This window comes from Uloborus diversus, chromosome 8, assembly GCF_026930045.1.
Source record: "Uloborus diversus isolate 005 chromosome 8, Udiv.v.3.1, whole genome shotgun sequence".
Lineage (NCBI taxonomy): Eukaryota > Metazoa > Arthropoda > Arachnida > Araneae > Uloboridae > Uloborus > Uloborus diversus.
In genome coordinates, this window is record NC_072738.1 from 134,393,169 (window position 1) to 134,414,044 (window position 20,876).

Consider the following 20,876-nt stretch of genomic DNA (forward strand, 5'->3'; position numbering starts at 1 on the left):
TTTAAGATAAAATTTAACTAACTTGAAATTAAAACTTACAATTTTTAAGTTAAAAAGATTGAAATACGCTATATCAAAAATTATAACCGTAAGGAAATTTTTTCTTTCATTTTGAAAGACTTAGACGCCAAGGTTCTTTTCCTTTTTTTTTCTTTTTGAGTTACCCAAACGACTTGGTGCCCGAGATTTGTGGGACTATGTTTATAAAATTTTAATTTATATTATCTTTAGTTTGCATTAAAGTTTCTCTCGTGTTTTTTTTTAGCAGGAAAGTCGGCGAAAAGGGGAAAAGCAAAACGATGTAACCATGACACAAAAATAAAAGGAGTTTGAAGATGCGAAAATGAACAATGCATCTTTATTTTTAATTTTTTCTTTTTTTTAACGATAAACTCTCCCCCCCCCCTATTTATTATAGCCGTTTTTACTATCATAACATTGAACAACGCTATGAAAACATGAAACTAAACTTGTAAAAAAAATTAAACGAAGTATACAGAAGAATAAAAACGTTCTCTAAAAAGAATGGTAGTTTTTTTGAAGTGATTCAAACCAACAGCATTTGCTGCTCTTGATTTGATGGAGAAAAACAAAGAACGAAAAACAGCATTTTATTTCGGTAACTGTAATTGTGTTTACGGAAGAATAACCTTAAGTTTCGAGTTGGGTAAGGAAAAAAAATGAAACTTTTTTTTTTCTTTCCAGGATACTGCGACTCATTAATGTCATTATATTTTCTGGTACATTTCACTGGCTGATGTTTCTGTGATAAAAATATATTGATGCAGGAAATAAAATCCTTAGCATTTCGGAAAGTTAAAAAAATTGTTTATATTTTTTTTCTTACTTAAGTAATGAAAATTTTGAGCAATCAGATTACTTTTTAGGACTCTCTCATCTTATCTTCAGCTTTGAAGGATTACAGGGAAGGGCCTTCCACTCTCATCACTGTTCTCTGAATACTGACAAAACTGAAATAAAACTGCCATTCCTAAGCATTTATGAGAGAGGGCAAGGCCGCCAAGAGCCAAGACGGGCCCTTGTCAGTTTGGTCACATGCCCCCCCCCCCCCCCCGCTTACTCATAAAACTAGACAAATTTATATTACTCACATTCCTACCTGGGCCCCTTCAAGAGACGGGGCCTTAGTTTTTTACTAGACTGACATAAGCTTATCCGATTAATTACATCCGAAGCCTCTCTTTAAGTCACCTATAGATAGCCTAAAATAAAGTCTTCCAACTCCCAAAAAATTTTTGAAGCCCCAGTAGCCACCACTGCCGTTTAAAAAGTCGCGTATGGAAAATACATCCATCAAAGAAAATGAAAGATCAATATTTAAATTTTCAATCGAGTTTTCAGTTTAATATTATTCAATGAAACGTTTTGCCCTTTTTAGCTAAATCGCTGAAAAATAGGATTATGCTTTTTTTCAAACAAATAAGTAGAGATAAATTTTAATTTGGAAGTTCACATTTTTCATAATTAGGACTCGAACTATTTACTTAGTTAAAAAAAAAATCAGGAGAAAAGGGAAGGAGATGATATGATGATATATTTGTAAACGTTTCACATTGTCATCAAAGCAAAAAATTAAATTTTCCTTTTTTATGGGGTGTGTGTGCTTATTTAAATACTGAGGCTTTTAATATTGATAATGTTTTGAGATATTTTTAACGGTTTCAAATAAAATCACACACACACACAGCAACAACATATAAGAGTTTGGTGATGATAAAACAACATCATATTTTCACATAAAATATATTTCTATTTATCAATATATCAAGTATTCCTGCCAGCCTAATTCACATTCAGTAGGGTGGATCTATTTTATTCGGGGCAATCAAATACAAAAGCAAATCATGTTATTAAAAACGGCCAATTTTCTTTCAGTCACTATTTTCTTACCGACATCAAAAACGGAGTCCCGCCATTTTATTTTCAAGAATTGCTTCGTGATTTGACACTTTGCCAATATTTGGCGAGTTCCTTTATCGTGAAAGTACACCGTATTTGCTTTTCAAATTGTCGTTTTACTTGTTGATTTCCATATTCCTAAATCTTCCAACCTCAATACTTCACAGAACAATGTCCATCACCAACTCAAATTTGAAGTATAAAAGAATTGAATAGGAAATAATGCTTGTCTAGCTTAAACAAAGAGAACAAAACCATATTTTTAGAAAATGGAAACTATTAACAATAAGGAGGATAAGAAAAGGTATAAAGTAAAGCAGGAGTTTTAAAGCGATGAAATTGCCGGAACCAAAATCAGTCTTTGATTTTCGTGTTGTTGCATTGATAAGTAATCCTTCAGGACAGTGTCATTCAGTGGGAGGGGAGGACCGGGGGCTGAATCGGAATAATTTTTTTAGTTTTATTGGAAGAGGAGGGCCCACGCTGGCCCTGTGATATTGGTGTACCATATCGTAGGCTTGCCAGAAGTCCCGGTGTCCCGGCCGGTTTACTTCATGTCCTGGAAAATGATAAATTTGCTTAGAGGTGACCAAAAAGTCTAAAAATAGTTATCTGTCATGTGATAGCATAATCACTTTTGCATTTCTAACCTTGACACGTACAATTGACATGGGATTAACTTTTGAACATTTTTACAACAAGGTTAAAACTAAAACTAAAAATAAAAAAAAAAGATCGACTTTCGAGAACAGTTCTAGCCAATAAAAAGTACATGTGAATATCATGGTCAAATTTTTATTCATTTCAACTGTGTCTGTTTTCTTCGGTGACTTACAAATATCAACATGTTTCAAATAAAATGTTTAAATAAATATGCTTGAGTAATTTATTATTGGTACTGGATTAGGTCTTAATTAGTTAGTATTTATTTATTAGCTTTAAAAATTACCCTATAAATCATCTAAAATCCAACCAAGAGTGTATTCTTGAATTTGTGCGAAGTTGGAGGGTGGGAGGGGGGCATTCCGTTGTCCCGGTTGAACATTTCATAAACCTGGCATGCCTAACCATATGAGACATCTTGAACTGAGACATAATTTACTGGATATAAGTATAGATCCAGCTTCAAAAACTATTATAAATTAAATGAATTTGGTCGTTTCAAGTAACTCATTTATGAACTGAGCATATTAGTTTAAAAATAAAATTAATTACTCAATTAAAAAACAGTGTTATCAAAAACATTTAAAAATATATAATGATAAATGTAATGATGCTGATCAACTTAGTTTTACTTTTACTTAAAAGAAAAAAAAACGATTGCATAAATCCTGATGCAGAACGGTTTTTAGATTGATAAAACACTCTTAACTCATTGTTTTAATCAGTAAAAATGTAAACAGAACTACAGTATAACTTCGATTTATCGATACCCGATTTAACGATTTCCTCAATTTAATGATGCATTTCATTGGTCCCGATTTAACGACTTTGAATATATATGTTCTTGATTTAACGATAACTTTTTCCAGTCCCTTGACAATTGTTAAATTGAGGTTGTACTACACTTTGAAAACTGGATTAGACAGTTTTAATATCCAAAACTGTTTTACAGCAATGACAAATTTATTTGAAAGAAAATTTTTAAACTTTTTTTAGTTAAATTGATTAACTGAAAAAAGTTTAAAAATCGAACATATTGATTAATTAATTAAAAACTGAGCGTTGGGGAAATGAAATTTTTTTCTCGCTCCCTGTTATTATTATTATTTTATTTATTTATTTATTTATTATTTATTTATTTAATTTATTTATTTATTTATTTATTTATTTTTGCTTATTCTATTAACTTTAGTGACTAAAAGTAGTACTTTTGACTGAAGGAAACAACCACATTGTTTAAAAATATTAAACTTTGTCAATTTTTTTAAATGGTAAAATCCTATGTCTTTAAGCATGCTCTTTCAGAAAAAAATACTTATTTCGGAAACAACCCCCCATTATTGATTCATTATTATTTTTCTCCGACGTGGACAGTATCGTGTCTCGATTGTTAAATTATAATTTTTCACCGTTAAAATTGTTATGAGTGTGTTGAAAATATTTTAAAATGTATATTTTGCAAGGCTTTTCAGAGTAAATTTCTCGGTAATGTTTTTTTTTTTTTTTTTTTTCTTTTAAATCACTAGTTGCACTGCATTTTCTTCATTAAGATGGTTTTCTGGCAAAAATTTGAGAGGAAAACTTTCTACGCTATTTTCTTCACGCAAGCAATATAAAAACTCAGTTTTTTTTTTTTTTTAACATTTATTATCATTATTATTTTAACGCTGTTAATAGGTTTTTCTCAACAAAATGTTAACGGTATTTCCTTTCGAGTAGATAGCACCTTCGTTCTGTTCACCAAAAGTATCGGCAACATGAGCGAATTTTATCGGCTACCGCTCGTCTTACAAAACAATGAAAACTCTAAAATATATAAATCTATTTTACTCCAGTTGAAAATCATTCATTTCATCTGGAAGTTCCTAAATTTTCATAAATTTCTGTAGAAAGCCACTGTATTTCGGTGTTGAATCGATTTGTGTTGACTACCCGTGGCTTCACAGATCTTCTTAATAAGTTGAAGATTCAGTCGAACTCGGTTATGACGAAAGCGAAAAAACCGCGATATTTGCTAATTATAACCGAGTGTCGTAAAAAACGGGTTCAACCAAAGCTCCAAAGAATTAGGACAAACTTGCTTTTTTCTAATTTCATTACAGCACTAAAAAAGTTGTTTATTTTGCTTTGAACTGTCTTATTGTGTCTACATATCTTGTGTTATTGTGTCCGATGAGTGCTCATCGCCCGAAAACCATAGTCATTTGCACTCTTGGTTTTTAAAATGATTTCTACAGATTAAAAGCTACAGTAGTATATGTTGAGATTTCTTCCTCTTGAAGTTCTTCCCATTTGTCGTTATCTTCGTAGCTTTCTATTTTTTTTTCCGTCAGAATTAGATTGCATTTGAGTTACAATATCCTCCGAAGCTTGTTTAAATCCTTTATTGTTTTTATTTAACATGAAATAATTCACCAAAAAAAGGAGGTTATTCATTTTGATAAAAAAATTAGTAAATAAACAATTCATTTTAATCCCTGTACATATGTTTTTTGTATTATATGGTGTGCTCTTCCACAGAGACAACATTCAGAAATGATGGTGTACGAAAAGATCATCAACTGATACAGCACACAAATCAGAAATCACTCTCCTTGAGTTACAATATCCTTGTTCTCAGGTTTTATGACTTATCACTAACTTTCAATTGACTTCAGAATGCTAAAGAACTTTATTTCGAAAAATGATAATCTGAGCTGAAAGTCAATAGAAATTTAATGAATGAAAAAATATTACTGACTACTTAAAAATATTTATGACTTATCACTAACTTTCAGTTGACTTCATAATGCTAAAGGATTTTTTTAATGATAATCTGAGCTAAAAGTCGATAGAAATTTTATGAATGAAAAAATATTACTGACTACTAAAAAAGATTTTTGACTTAAAACTAACTTTCAGTGGACTTCAGAATGCTAAAGGATTTTTTTTTCCAAAAAAAAAAAAAAAAAAAAAGGATAAACTGAGCTGAAAGTCAATTTATATTTTATGAATGAAAAAATATTGCTCGCTCTGAACGGGGTTCGCTCGTTGAAAGCGAGTTATGCTCCTGTAGACTTAGCATTGCACCAACCAAATCTTTTTGATTTCCTCGCTAATGCGGGTTCTCGTTAAATCAGGACTCGTTATAAGTCAGTTCGACTGTATTGATGTTTTTGGCTGCAATTGAAAAATTTTCAGTTGTCATTTGGGAGTTCATACAAAATCCCAAAACCTTAACGTTGGATAGCAAGCATATGGAAAAGAGCAATTTGTGTATACTATCTTCATAAGTCTGGCTGAACGGTCTTGACTGGACGGGATAAGACTTGACAAAATTAACCACAGTAGTCTCTCATTTTACGAGTTTTTATTTCACGCAGACTTGATTATACGTGGTTTAAGTATTTTACGCGGAAGAACTTTGATTCTACGCGGATGCGGCATTGCAAAGAGAAAAAGTTTTCCCTTCTTTCATAATCCAAACTCCTGAGATTGCAGATAAAACGTAATAAACTTCATTTTGCGAGCTAATACGCGAGTTTGGGATACTGGAGATATTTTTTGCGATTCAGAACTCTTTCCAGAAGTTATGAAACTCACACAATTCAGAGCTCACTGGAAGAAGAGCTTTCAGAAGTGACAAAGAAGAACGAAACCAACGAGGAAAAATCTGTATGACATGGATGACCACAATGCTAAATTGTTATTTTAAATACAAAGAAAAAGATAATGCTGAATTAAACCTTTGGCGGGTGTTTTCGATATTGTATGCGTGAAATGTCCTTGTAAAGGAGTTAAAATACAGTAGACCCTCATTTTACGCTAGTTTATTTTACGCGGATTTGATTATATGCGGTTTAAGATTTGACATGTTTAATGTTACACGGATGAGTTGTGATTTTATACGGATGTGCCATCCCAAACGGATAAAAAGTTCCACTTTTTTCAAAATCTAAACTCCTGAGGTTGTGTATAAAGCGTATTTTGATGTGCTAATAAGCGAGCTTGGGCCACTGGAGAAATTTTTTGCGATTATTTTCAGAGTTCTTTCCAAAGTTCCTTAGAAGAAGAGCTTTTAGAAGTGAGAAATGTGAACGAAAGCAACGAGCATACCGACACCAAACCATCCAACCAAAAGCTTTCACATTGAAAAATTTGAATCATTCCTTGAAAATGGCAAATGATCTTTCTGATTTGTTAGTGAAAGAAGATCCCGTCATGGAAATGAAGCAAGTGATCATGGATGTGTTAATGCTCCACAAGGAAATGCCCACGATGAAACCCACTTTGAGAATCGCCGTAGTATGGGATATTTGTTTTTTTATTATCAGAGTTTTTTTGATCATGGATGTGTTAATACTCCAGAAGGAAATCCCCACGACGAAACCTACTTTGAGAATCGCCGTAGTATGGGATATTTGTTTGTTTTTTATTATCACAGAATGTTTTTGATCATGGATGTGTTAATGTTCCACAAAGAAATCCCCACGACCAAACCCACTTTGAGAATCGCCGTAGTATGGGATATTTGTTTGTTTTTATTATCACAGAGTTGTTTTGAGAAAGGAATATTTTTTTTTACGGTGGTCGAGCGTAAATTTCTGATGACCGGACAGATTTTTTCACGGACCAGTGCCGGACCACCGGTTGAGAATCGTTGATCTAGACAGCTTTCTTTCAATTCAGTTTACACTCATCAGTTTTTAAGCTTTTGAAACATTACAATTTCCTCATCTCGTTTTTGCAAGAGGTTTCTATGAAATAGCAGTTGCTTGCTTGAATTACTTTTCATTCAGTGAGCAACAAATGCAAATGTGAGAAAAACATGAGTGATACAATATGTTGATGCTTAAAGTTTTATCAATGCAAAGGCATTGGCGCACGGCTGCAACATGTTAGCCACAGGTTGACTCAAAAAATAATCCCCCCCCCCCCGAAGATTGTGGTCTTTCGTAACCTTTTCGTTTTATTCCACCAAACATGCCTCATACTTCTTTCTTCTTTGTATATGGCGAATACAGATTGAGAGATTTGGTAGATAATGAAATTTATTATTGAGTTGCTTCTTACATTTCCCCAACTATCATATTACGAATAAAGGTTCTGCGAATCAATTTATATTTTAATAACTCTATCAAATTTTTCAATAAAAAATTCATGCATAATACATACGCATGTGTCAATTTTACTTATTATTTCATAAAAAGATGAAATTTTATCACTCATTCACCTTTTACATTTTTTGCTTAAATACCCAGTTTTTTTTTTTTTTTTTTTTTTTTTTTTTTTTTTGTGGGGTGGGGGTATTTGCCCAGGCCTCGGGTAAATACCTGTATAAATGCCTAAAAAATATTGATCAACTCAATCCACATCACTATCCCTAAGTATAAAATTATTATCCCATTATTTATAGAACAATTTGTATTCAACACTTAAAATTTTAATGTCGAGCATTAAATTGGAAGAGGAAAACGAGTCAAGAAAAAAAAACATTTATATTTTTTACTGATTACAAACCACCTTCGACACAAGCTGGTTTGTGTTTTTATGCTGCTATTTTTAATGCCTATTTTGCCTATTTCCCTCGTAAACTGCATCGAATACCCAAAATACACGCATTATTGCAGTTAACATTCATTAAATATTTATGTATAACGGAATTAAACACATTGGCATCTATTATTTATGTTTATCAAATAGGCACAAAAAATATTGATCATGCAAAATGAAAATAACGTGGAAGTTTTATTCTTTACTAGCGGTGCCCGCACGGCTTTACCCGTGTAGAAATTAAAAGGTCATCGCCTAAAAGGTGGTTCGCCTGTATATTTACAAATGATGGATGATGAATTTCTCGCCAATATGCTATGTTAATTTGCTCGTTCATGTTATCGCAATTTGCTCATCCATTTTATGGGTCCACGTTATGGTAATTCGCTCGTTATTGCTGTAGAGGAATTAACGAACTAAGTTTGGGCCAAATTCATGAAAATCGGCCCCACGGTCTAGGCGCTATGAGCGTAACAGGCATCCAGAGATCCAAAGACACAGACTTATAGCTTTATTATTAGTAAAGATAAATATATGTGACCCTCTATTGAAAAAATGAAAAATAATTTACCCCCTTCTGAAAAAATGAATTCGTAAATTAGATTGCTGAATACATCCAATTCTTCCAAAGCATTCACAACAAATTAGTAAGAAAAATATTCAAGAAAAAAAAATCATTCAGTTGTATTGTTGTCAGAAGTAATTTAAAAGCAATAATTTATCACTTTTGGAACCAACCGTTTCATTTAACAAACTTAAATTTCAAGAAAATAGACCAGCATTTATTTGTATTGATTAGTTTTAATTTCATTAGCAATCATGTTTCTTGCAAGTCTTACCATTTTCCAAATATTACTTTATGCAACTAAGAAATGGAAGACGAATTTTTTATACAAATGACAAGAAAATGTAGAAATCAGAAGGGTTGCTTACCTTGTTTAACACATTCTGCAATCACTGCTTTGTACTCCCAGAATTAACTTTTCGTGTGCCACCTCTTTGTTTTGATTTCGATCGTTTGCTTCTCCCTCGGAAGCTCAAGATTGGGGATGAGGCTTCGATCGCACGCTTCCGGCGACCCCTTCGTTCTTCAAATGAGTGTATGCGATATCCGTTACGTCAGAGCCGTTCCAGACTTGCGCCCTCTGTTGGGAGCAGAAGGCATTTCATTTGAATCCTAAATAATTTTTATACCGAGTATCAGGCACAGATGCAAGGCACTGCTAATCATTAAGAAAATTATTATTTAGGATGTAAAAATTCATAGAGAATAGTCATAGAAAATATTTTTTTTTCATAAAACAGTATCTTTTTTATTGCTGTTTTTGAAAATTATTGAAGATATCTCTTAATAGAAAAGCAACTGAATTATGAAAAAGAAAAAAAGGAGAAAAGAAATCCTACATTTTGCCACAGTAAATCTTATATAAAATGCCACAGTAAATCATGAACAAAAAAAATTTTTTTTAGTTTTTCTCTACTTTTTTTTTTTTTTTTTTTTTTTTTTTTTGCGAGCCTCATATTTAAGATCCATGCATTATTTTTCAATTTTCAACTAGCTTAAAAGCACGCAGATGATATGCAAAAATGACAAAAAGTACCTTCTAGAACTAAACGAGCTTACTTTTCTGTACACCAACATCAAGTTTCTGTAGTATCTAATCAATATTCTCTCAATTAGTTGAGACTGCACAGTATGTCAAACATACCTTTTCAACCGGAAGAACTCGCCCGGGGTCCTAAGTCACTCCAGTCACTTAAAACCTTATATTTTCGAGTGTGCAAGTGAACAGATTTGAACCCGAGTTTCAGAAGCTCAATTTCTAAATGTTTTCTTTCAACTTCACCTGTTGGTGTTTTTCATTTGTTGAACACTCACATTCATTTCTTGGAAAGAAACCTGCAACTGGAGACCAAGTCCAACTGAGGATCTTATCCAAAAAAAAAACTAACATTATTATGTTATGTGTTAACTGTTTACTTCCAAGGTCAAGTCCAACTATGCCTATGATGAATGCATGTGAAATTTAATACGGGAATGAGTTAAATGTCTCTTCGGAGTAGTTTTCCTTTATTTAGTAACTTTTTTCAAATATGTTAAGTATTTCTTGGAAACTTATTGCAATAATCGATTTAAAGTCTTTTAAATTGTTTTTATGTTTAAAATAACTGTTTTACAAATTGACTATGAACTTTTAAAATTTACATGTATATTAATGGGGGTGTATTCCTTCAGTCAAAAGTGCTACTTTTAGTCATTGAAATGGATAGAATGAGCAAGAAATATTACATGGACCCAAAAAATACTTTCATTTTCCAAACAGTTTTTTTTAAATTAATTTTTTTAAATGTCCGATTTTTCAAACAAGGCGTGGTCTTTATGACGTCATAAATGATGCAATTTGGCGCATCTTTCTATCACGGTTCCACGTTATGATAATCAAGCAGCGAATTAAAATTGCGCTCTACGCTAGCTATTAACCCTATCGCTGCCAATACACGTGAGTAAAGATGCGAATTAAATATTTTGTTGAATGGCATTTCATCATTTGTGATGTCACACGACAGAAGTGTAAACAATGAAAGCGTGCCGATTTAAGTATTTTTTTTTTAAATATTAAACTTAGTCAAATTATTTAAAAAATGGTCAGATCCTATTTTTTTAAGCATGCTCATTCAGAAAAAAATACTTTTAAAATTTTGGAAACGACCCAATTGCATTATACAAAAATTAATAGTGGAATCATACAGGCGCTCTGCGTGACCTTTTATGTGCGGCTTGGCACGCGAGTTCTACCGGGTTAACATCTGAAGCTGATTTCAAAAAACAAAATGTGCCTCGCATATCTGAAGAAATAGATACGTAAAAAATAATTACACGAACAAATAAAGTAGCAGCACCTTTTAAACAACGAAACATATATACCGTATTACCCCTCATTATCCGGAATGCCGCTAAATTCGAAGGTCACCAGATTTTCAATAACACTTGCCTAGTCCTTTCCGGCATGCCAGAAAAATCGAGGTTTGGAAGTGAAATTAACACTATAAAAAATATATGTTTGTTACACTTAAAAATGAACATAAGTTCTATACATATCTTATTAATATTAATAAACAGTTTAATTTTGTAAAAATATTTACTAACAATGTCATTTGTTATTTTAACAAGAAAAATATTGTTTAATTACGAATAATTTTATAAAAATTAAATTAAAACTGAGTAAACAAATATTTAAGCAGTAAGTTTACCGCCCCTAAACCAGTGCTAAGGAATTTACCACAGCTATTCCATAAATAAAAATTAAACTTACCTCCATAAAAGGAACCTAAAATAAATTTCTTAAAAAACAGTTATGGTTGTTTTAAAATTACTCTAAATACGCGTATAAAGATATTATGATCGACTGCAACTTTTAAGTGCTTTAATCAAGAAACTAGACCCTTATTTTATTTCATACTTTTTAGCGCAAACCAAGCTTATAGAAATAGTCTAGCATTATAAAACCTTTTTTTTTTATATTTTATTTAAAAAAAAATGGTTTGGTTTTTATTTGAGGTGAAAATTTTTGAAAGTTTAAACATATTTTCTTGTTACTTATCCTTATTAAACAAGAAGTTCCGTCCAAAACTAAACGACCTACTTTCCCGTATACCCAAACTACTTTCTAGTACTTGATCAATATTCTCAAAAATAGCTAAAATTGCAAATTGTTTCAAACATAATTTTTTAATATTTTAAGCTGATTTCTAGGAATAAAATATGCTTCACTCATTTAAAGGATTAGATGCGTTAAAAAAAAATAAATTAATAAATAAACAATCAAATAAAATAGCAGCACCTTTTAAACAAAGCACAACTAATACACTTTTTTCCATTAAAAAAATCTTTAACCGCTTTCAAAACGAAAAAATAATAAGTAAAATCAATAAGCTTATTAAAAAAAATTCATCATATCAAAAAAAAAAAAAAAAAAATCGTTTATTTTTTCCCTGTTGTCAAAAATATTTTTTAATGAATTAATGTACTTACCAAAATAAATAAAAACAATAAAATGTCAACTTAAAGAAATAATTTTCATTGTCAAAAAAAAAAAAAAATCGTCTGCGCATTTCTATAGAAACATAAATGACTTCGAGTTTATCCGCCGAAAACTGAATACATAAATTAAAACTTCAGCTTGAAAATAAAAACAAGTCATATTAACAATAATTATTTCGCAATTGAAACCATAACTGCGGAGTCGGAGTCAATCTCATTTTGGGATCAAGGAGTCGGAGCCGGAGTCGAATATCCAAGAATCGGAGTCAGCTATTTTTCCTCCGTGTATAAATTTTTGCCACAGCATCGAAGTCAGAGTCAAAGTCGGGGAGTCGGAGTCCGACTAATTGTCAGGCATAGGAATCGGAGTTGGACTCAGGTGCCCCTAAATTCTCGGAGTCGGAGTCTGGAGTTTGTGTGTCATCAAGAGCTATTTCCAACAAAATTTGTTTGAAGTAAATCCGCCTTCAAGTACGGAATTTACATTGACTTTCAGTTTCCCCGTAGGCGCTAATGTTAAGGGATTTGAACTGTTCAAAATTGAACGGAAAATTGTTCAAATCAAAAAGATATTTTATATTCAGGTTTTTCCTACAAAGTTTGTTTGAAGCAAATTCACCTCACAGTTCGGAATTGCCTTGAATTTCCACTTAGGCGCTAATGTTAAGTTTTTTTGAACTGTTTAAAATTGAACAAAAAATAGGTTAAAACCAAAAAGTGAAATATGGGAATGAGGTGTCCTCGCCGAGATCTTTTGAACAAAAAATAGTTTGTTCCAATAGGAGTATTCATTCAAAAGTTATTAGGGGGGGGGGGACAGACAGACCGACAAACAGACTGACAGACATTTCCTTCCATCTCAATACCCCACTTTCCAGTTTTTAATTTTTCGATATTTATTTAATTATTTTATTTATTGAGCAATCACGATTGCTTATTGTTCTCACTTGACTGTTTTTGACGTTCCTTTGATTTTTCCCACCGCCACACTCCGCACCATCACCGTTGACGGGCTCCTCACGATGCTGCACCTCTAGCGAAAGCCGTCTCCAGGTTGCATCCATATCCTACACACACGCGCATACATACACAACTACGCACACACATACACACACATACACCTACACACACCTACACAAACATACAAACACCCACACATACACACACAAAAACATACACACAACTACCCACACATTCGTGCCTGCACACAGACACAAACACATATGCCTACACACACATACACATCCCCCCCACAGACACAAACACACATGCCTACACACACATACACATAACCCGTACACACAAACACATACCCCCACACACAAACACACACGCCTACATACACACACTCGTGATTGCGAAAAACATAATTTGAATTCAAGATGTCAAAATTCAAATTAATTTTTCTTTTCTTTTATTTTTGACTTTTTTTTGTTTTTCGCGATATTTTTAAGATGCATTAAGCCTTCTTTCATGCTTTTTTTCTTCTTTTTCTGACTTTTACTGGGAAAGTAGGCTAAAAAAACGAAAAAGCGGTATGGACTTTTATTTTAATGTAAATGTATTGCGTTTAAAGATAGAATAGTTTTTTTTTTTTTTTTCATTAATCATTTTTCAGTATTGCTGGTTTGTACGCTCTAATTCAAAAGCAATTTTGTTCAAGTACAGTGAAAAAAAGAAAGTTTTCAAAAATACCCACAAATGTATGCTTGCTTAAGTTCAGCCTTGAAACTGATTAGTTAAATTTATTGACAATTTATTTATTCATTTTTTTTTTCATCGTTTATAGCAACAATTAAAAAGCAGAAGTATTTTTAATTTATAATTACTGTTATTTTTCATTATTTCTGGAAACAAACAAAAAACGGAAGAAAAACGCAGGATTATGACAGATAATGTAAGCTAAAAAATAGTCTCTAATAATAAGAATTAACCAATACTATGCAACATTGACTCATTCTATTTACCTTTTCGGCATTTTTTGTAAAAGTCCCCCGCAGGCGACGCCGTGACTGAAAAGCTTGAAAATACACAAAGATTCTAATGATTATTACTTTCCATTAACAGTTTAGGAATCCTTATCAATGCAGGTTATTTATGCTTATGGAAAGGAATAAATCTCCATTCAGTTCAAGAATCAGAGACACTCACTGGGATCAATATCAAAAGTAGTCCTGCAAATAATATATCACCGAACTAGGAAAGATAGTAAGTGGCCAAGGATAGAGATCAAGTGTCAGAGAAAAAAACACATTAAAATGCCATGTTCTGTTCTTATTTGTGCGTCTTTAAAAAGTAAACTTATCTCTGGAAAAATGCAAGTTGTTTTCTTTTTTTTTTTTTACAGTGGCTCACTTTATACTCAAATCTTTGGCCCGTCGTTTGAGCGTGAGTGTGACAACCTTGATCTCAGGAGCACTGCGAAAAAATTTTTTCGGTCAGATCTGATAAAACCCTTTACTTTTATACCATATTGCTAGTCCTGGTATGGAATTTCATCTTCATGTATGGTTTAATGTGAATACCCCTCCTCCTCCCTTCCCTAGAAAATAAATTCTGGCTGTGCTGTTGAAAGTACATTTGATCCTTTCTTCTCATCTGGCACTTTTTTGAAAATAGATCCGTCGTTTAACATGTTTTCTAATTTCTCTTTTTTCTTTTCTTTACTCTTTTTCTTTTTTTTCCGTTTTCTTTTTTTTTTCTTTTTTTAAAGTTATGTTTCCTTTTGCTCAATGAAGGTTAAAATCCAACATTCATGTCTGTAGATTTCTTTAAGATATCAGCATGCGGGTTCTAATAATGCGCATGAAAATAAAAATGCATTTATACTAAACTAGAGGCCCGTCCCGACCTGACCTAGTTCTGGTAAAAAAAAAACTATCTATCTTAAATAAAATATATAAAGCTACTATTTAATTTCAAAAATAATAGTAGGCTGCATTATTTTGTTTCGTTTTTATGAGATTTGAAATAGATTGATTTACCTTAGTCCCCGATCAAGAGATGCTAACATATAATTCCCACTGAACAATACAATCCTCCAGTATGTAACGTTGCACTACGTATCGTATAGTTGTAGGTTTGATGATGATGATGGCATAAGAAATTTTCATTGGATATTGTAATAACTTAAATTGGAAAAGGAGATGTACAGGGACCATGAGGATGCAAGGATTATGAGACAACTGATATGCTGCTGGTGCTGTAAGAATAATATTCGAAATCATATTATTCCGTAGTGAATTTATTTGGCGTTGAACTCCATTGAATAGAATAGACAAATTAAAGCCGTGCAATAAAATTATTGGTATATCACCTTTAGTTTTAGAAGCTTGAAAAGAAGTCCTGATGAGTACCCTATTGAAGGAATTCTCCCAATTTTCCGTTTTTTTTTTGTTTTTTTTTAATCACACGTAGCCTTTTTTTGAAAGATATTCAAAGTAGTTTAAATGTGGAATGGTCAGTTTTTATACTTCTAAGTAAATTCCCAACAGTTCCGTACAAAAAACATCTCAAAAGCCTGTTGATTGATTTTTGGATAGTGTTGAATTCATAATTTTTCTCCAGTTCCACCGAGTATGCCGATCAACATTAATTTACATTCCTGATTTTCATGTACCAATCATGTTTTAATAGAATTTTTTTCGTTGATTCTCTGCGATGGTGGCAAACAAAAGTCTCCTATTGAGTATCCGCTTCGTTCACAAATTTTGCCTTTAACTTTTATATCGCTTGACATTGAATGACAATTATATATTTTTGCGCTCTCCTTGCAATATGTCGCCACAGAGATCTTTTTTTTTGTTTGCCATAAAGCAAAAGGGTCTAAAAAATGACATAAAAATTAAAATAGTTATAAAAAATCTCTTAGTTTAGGACCGAAGTCACAAAGCTACGTGTATCAACTAAGGTTAGTTTCCAAGGTTTGTCGTCGTATAAAAGACCGAGTTCTTTATATGATGCTTGATAGGCTGGCAGGATCTTAAACTGTTAAGCGACTTTGGAAATATGTAAGGCTACGGAAATGTTCCAAATGAATTTTTATGTGACAAACTTCAGATTAGCTATTAGGATGAACATTGTATATTCTCCTTGGAGGTGAGTCTTTCTCAATCCCCGGAAGCTCGTTTTCTTCAGGAAACTTTCTTTTTTCATATGCTTCCTTTTTTTTTTGCAATTTCATACTGATAGGATATTTGTCAGATATATCAGTTTATTATATCGTTTTTAAATGCTTAAATACAGTCATCATAAAAAAAAGTTCTGAAAATATTTTTTTTTTAATTTTTTCCTCTGCTTTTTCAAATTTTTTACTATCCAGAATTTTTGTTTGTTGTTTTAACTCTTACCTTTGAAAGTACGGTAATTGTGTGCAATTACTCTTTCAGTTGAGAATTTTCTAAACGAAATGAACTTAATTAAATTCATTTGCAGATGTTCCTCATTTTAATTTTAGTATGAATGAAAAACCTTAAACGATAATCCTAAATGCATGCAAAATTACAACTTTTAGAAACACGGAATATTAAAGTCTATTTACACTACTTGACTTCAAAAACTTATTTTCCCGAACCGAATCTCAGTTAAATTTCATTTAATTAAATTTTGAGGCGTAAACATTCTGTGACTATAAATGGTTTTCCATGTCCTCGGCGAATAGAATGCAACATACCCTATCTTGTGAAATCTCAAATTCATGTAAAGCTTTCGAAGATTCTCATGCTCGCATTGTGGTGTATTTTTCTTTCACGTGTTCCCATCCTCAGCATTACGTTCGAAGAGGACCCCCAATCATTCGGTCATTGCGGACGCAAGGCAATCGGGGATGGTTTTTACTTTCGTAAGAACAAAACAGTACGAAACAGAAACTGACAGCGAAGACAAACTATTGGTGTAAATTAGAACTTTTAGAAACACAGATTATTAAAGTCTATAAACACCACTTGAACTCAAAAACTAATTTGCCCGAATCGAATCTTTTCATTTAATTTAATTTTTGAGTGTAAACATTCCATGCCTCTAAATGGTTTTTATTGTATGTTCTCGAATTCCGCGACTAGTAGCTGCGAAAGGTTCGAATTGAAAAAGGGGTGATGGTTTAAAGGAAGCGCACTTCCCGATGCATTCAGTTTTCGCTTACTCGTTACTTCCTTCTTGCTATCACCCCTGTTTTGATAAAATCAGAAGAGACCTGACGCATGCGCAAATTCGAGTAAGGTTTCGCGTTAAAATATCGGACAGTAATGTTCAAGGCTAATAGAATGCCTCATACACCATCTTCTGCAGACTCAAGTACATGTAAAGCTTTCGGCGGTTCTCAACCTGGAATCACGATATTTGTTCGTTCACATGTTCCCATCCCTCAGCATTCATTTCGAAGCGAACCGTTAGCCATTCTGTCGTTGCAAATGCGAGCAATCGGGTTTGTACGTATATAAGAACAAAACAGTACGAAACAGAAACTGGTAGCGAAGACAAACCTTTGGTATAAAAAAAATAGTATGAATACATATATGCATAAACTAGCCGCCTGCGGCGACCAGCTGGTCCGCCTTTTTACGCCATTTGCCTTTTTACGCCAGGGGTGCCGCCTTCGGCGGTTGCTTAAACAATTTAGCGACGACATTAATCAATGTTTTTCTCTATAAATCAGTATTATCATTCGTTTTTTACGCCAATAATGCCGCCTTCGGCGGCTGCTTAAATAAATTTCGTGGCGGTGTCAATCAATCTATATCTATCTATATCATTAATAATTTGAATAAAATATTTTCTAGATCTGTCTCCAGTTTCGTCGTTTGGAATATTTTTAAAGGAGGGGGAGGGGAGACACAAACGACGTACTCTTCATGTAAATTTTGTCGAAAAATAACAAAAAGTACTTCCACTTTTATGTGAAAGCATTGTTTTTTCAAAGTCATGGTGTATGTGGGGGGAGGGAGGGGGGCATTGACACCCAATGTGCAAGCAGCCACCTACGGCGGCTGTTTGGCTAACTTGTCATTTACCTTTTTACTTCAAGTTTGCCGCCTTCGGCGGTTGTTTAAATAAATTTGGCAGCAGTATTAATCAATCCATCTCTATCTTTTTTTTTGGTGCCATTCACATTTTTACGCCAAGATTGCTGCCTTCGGCGTCTATCTACCTTTACAATCTACCTCTACATTTTCTTATCCATCTCTATTTATTTTGACCTCCTCGCCCATTTCCTAATAAAAACAAAGAACACTCAAAAAACCGCTTTATTTTTTATTTAAGTAGAGCAAAAAAAAAAAAAAAAAAGCTCAAATTCCCCGTAGTGTGCAAAAAGTAGCGTTTGACAAAGATAAAAAAAATCTCGCTGTTTTTATTGAATTAATGCGCACAACTATGAAATGTAACGTAATATAGATACAGCGAAAGGTCCAGCTTGGGGGGGGGGAGGGAGGGAAAAAGAAATAAATGCAATCCCTTAATAAAACAAAAAAAAAAGGAAGAAAAAAAGCAAGCGCTGCCGAAAAAACACGTGGTCATCACGTCAGAAAATGTAGAAGTAAGCTATATAGTAAAAAAAAAAGATTAACATTGCTTGCGATTAAGATTCCATCGTAAATATCGAATCGAAACCCAAGTAGTGACGTCACAGGCATAAAAGATTGAAGAACGCTTTTTTCGACTGATGTGTGAAAGGACATGATGTGTTCAGCATTAAAAAAATTGTAAAAAAAAACTATTGCGTATTTTTAAGAACTTTTTTCTTCTGAAGAGGGCGAAATGTTTATACTATTACCAACTTAAATTTCAGAAATGAGGCTTTGATACTTCTCGCAGGATGATATTAGAAAAAAATAAAACCCAGAAAAACACGCAAATTAAAGGTTTTTTCAAAAATTCATAAAAAATACAAAAATTGCTTTATCTTCAAAATTTTTTTGCTCATCATATTTAAAATTAAATTTCCGACACTATAGTACCAAAAATATTTGTCTGGCACAATTGGTGTGGGGTCTGTGAGGTTAAAGTACTAAAAAGTGCTAAAAATCACATAAAACATTAAATAACTTTTTCTCTAATTAAAATATCAAAAATCGGAGCCCGAGGTGCAAAACTTCAGCAAAAACTACACCTGTATACTAAATTTCATCTTTCTAGGCCTTACCGTTTTCCCGGGATGCGCGCCACACACACACACACAAACATCTTATTTTATTATATGTATAGATGATGGCCTATGTCACTCAGCAAGAATGCGCCTTTCATGTAGCGAAATAATTTTTCAAATCGTTTGCAGTGGTTCCTGAGATTACTTCGAACATATAAATGTACAAAAATCCGCTCTCTCTCTCTTTATAATATTAGTATAGATTACTTTTTAAATGATCTGAGACTGTGGGAGTAACAAGAGCAGCCGTTTAAGGCGGCTAATCTAGTCGCCCGGGTGGCAAGAATGAATCATAAAATGTAAATTGTGTGAAACAATTCTATGTGATTTTTAGCCTACTTTAAAAGTAAAAGTCCGAGAAAAAAAAGAAAAAAGCAAGAAAAAGGTTGAATGCATCTTGAAAATATCGCGAAAAACAAAAAACAAAACAAAAAAAAAGTCAAAAATAAAAAAAGAATTTGATAAATATCGAAAAAATTAAAAATTGGAAAATAGGGTATTGAGATGGGGGAAAATGTCTGTTAGTCTGTCTGTCTGTCACCCTCCCCCGCCCCCTAATAACCTGTGTGTGAATAGTCCGATTCGAGCATTTTTTTTTTTTTTTTTTTTTTGGAAAGATCTCGGCGAGGACATCTCATTCCTATGTTTCACTTTTTGACTTGAATTATTTTTCGTTCAATTTTGAACAGTTCAAAAAAACTTAACATTAGCGCCCAAGGGGAAATTCAGGGCTATTAAGAACTTAGAGGCGAATTTGCTTCAAACAAACTTGTAGGAAAAAGCTTTTGATGAAAAACATATATATATAAACTATCTTTTTGATTTGAACAGTTTCCGTTCCATTTTGAACAGTTCAAATCCCTTAACATTAGCGCCTACGGGGAAACTGAAAGTCAATGTAGAATCCGTACTTGAAGGCGGATTTACTTCAAACAAATTTTGTTGGAAATAGCTCTTGACGACAAACTTCCGACTTCGACTCTGACTTTGTAGTATTGGCAAAAAATTATACACGGAGGAAAAATGACTGACTTCGATTCTTGGATAATCGACTCCGACTCCTTCATCTCAAAATAAGTCCAACTCTGACTCCGCAAACATTGGAAGAGTTGCGTCCTCTAAAGGAAATGACCGATTAAAACTCCAAGTCTTTGAAAATATTACATTTGGCTCCCGAATCTGACTCTTTTATCCCAAAAGGAGATTGACTCCGACTCCGCAGTCATGGTTTTAACTGAAATAATTATTGTTAATATGACTTGTTTTTATTTTTACTGTAAAGTTTTAATTTATGTATTCAATTTTCAGCGGATAAACTGGAAGTCCTTTATGTTTCTACATTATGCGCAGACGTTCTTTTTTTTTTTTTTTTTTTTTTTTTTTTTTTTTTGACATTGAAAATTATTTTTTTACGTTGCCATTTTATTGTTTTCAATTCTTTTGGAAAGTACATTAATTCATTTAAAAAATTATTTTTTGGCAAAAGGTTGGAAAAACAAACGGTTTTATTTATTTCTTTTATTTTATTTTGTTTTATTTTTTAATATGATGTATTTAATTTACTGAACTTATTAATTG

At 32.6% G+C, this 20,876-nt stretch overlaps 2 protein-coding genes across 4 annotated transcripts in view; one reads left to right on the top strand and one right to left on the bottom strand.

Annotated features, from left to right (window-relative positions):
- Positions 1-9,110, bottom strand: part of LOC129227306 (uncharacterized) — a 40,787-nt gene extending 31,677 nt beyond the window's left edge. The window contains exon 1 of the mRNA XM_054861848.1: positions 9,049-9,110. The gene's annotated coding sequence lies outside the window, so the exon portion shown is untranslated. The remainder of the gene's footprint in view (positions 1-9,048) is intronic.
- Positions 1-20,876, top strand: part of LOC129227305 (uncharacterized) — a 65,497-nt gene that overhangs the window by 5,593 nt on the left and 39,028 nt on the right. The gene's annotated exons all lie outside the window — the stretch shown is intronic.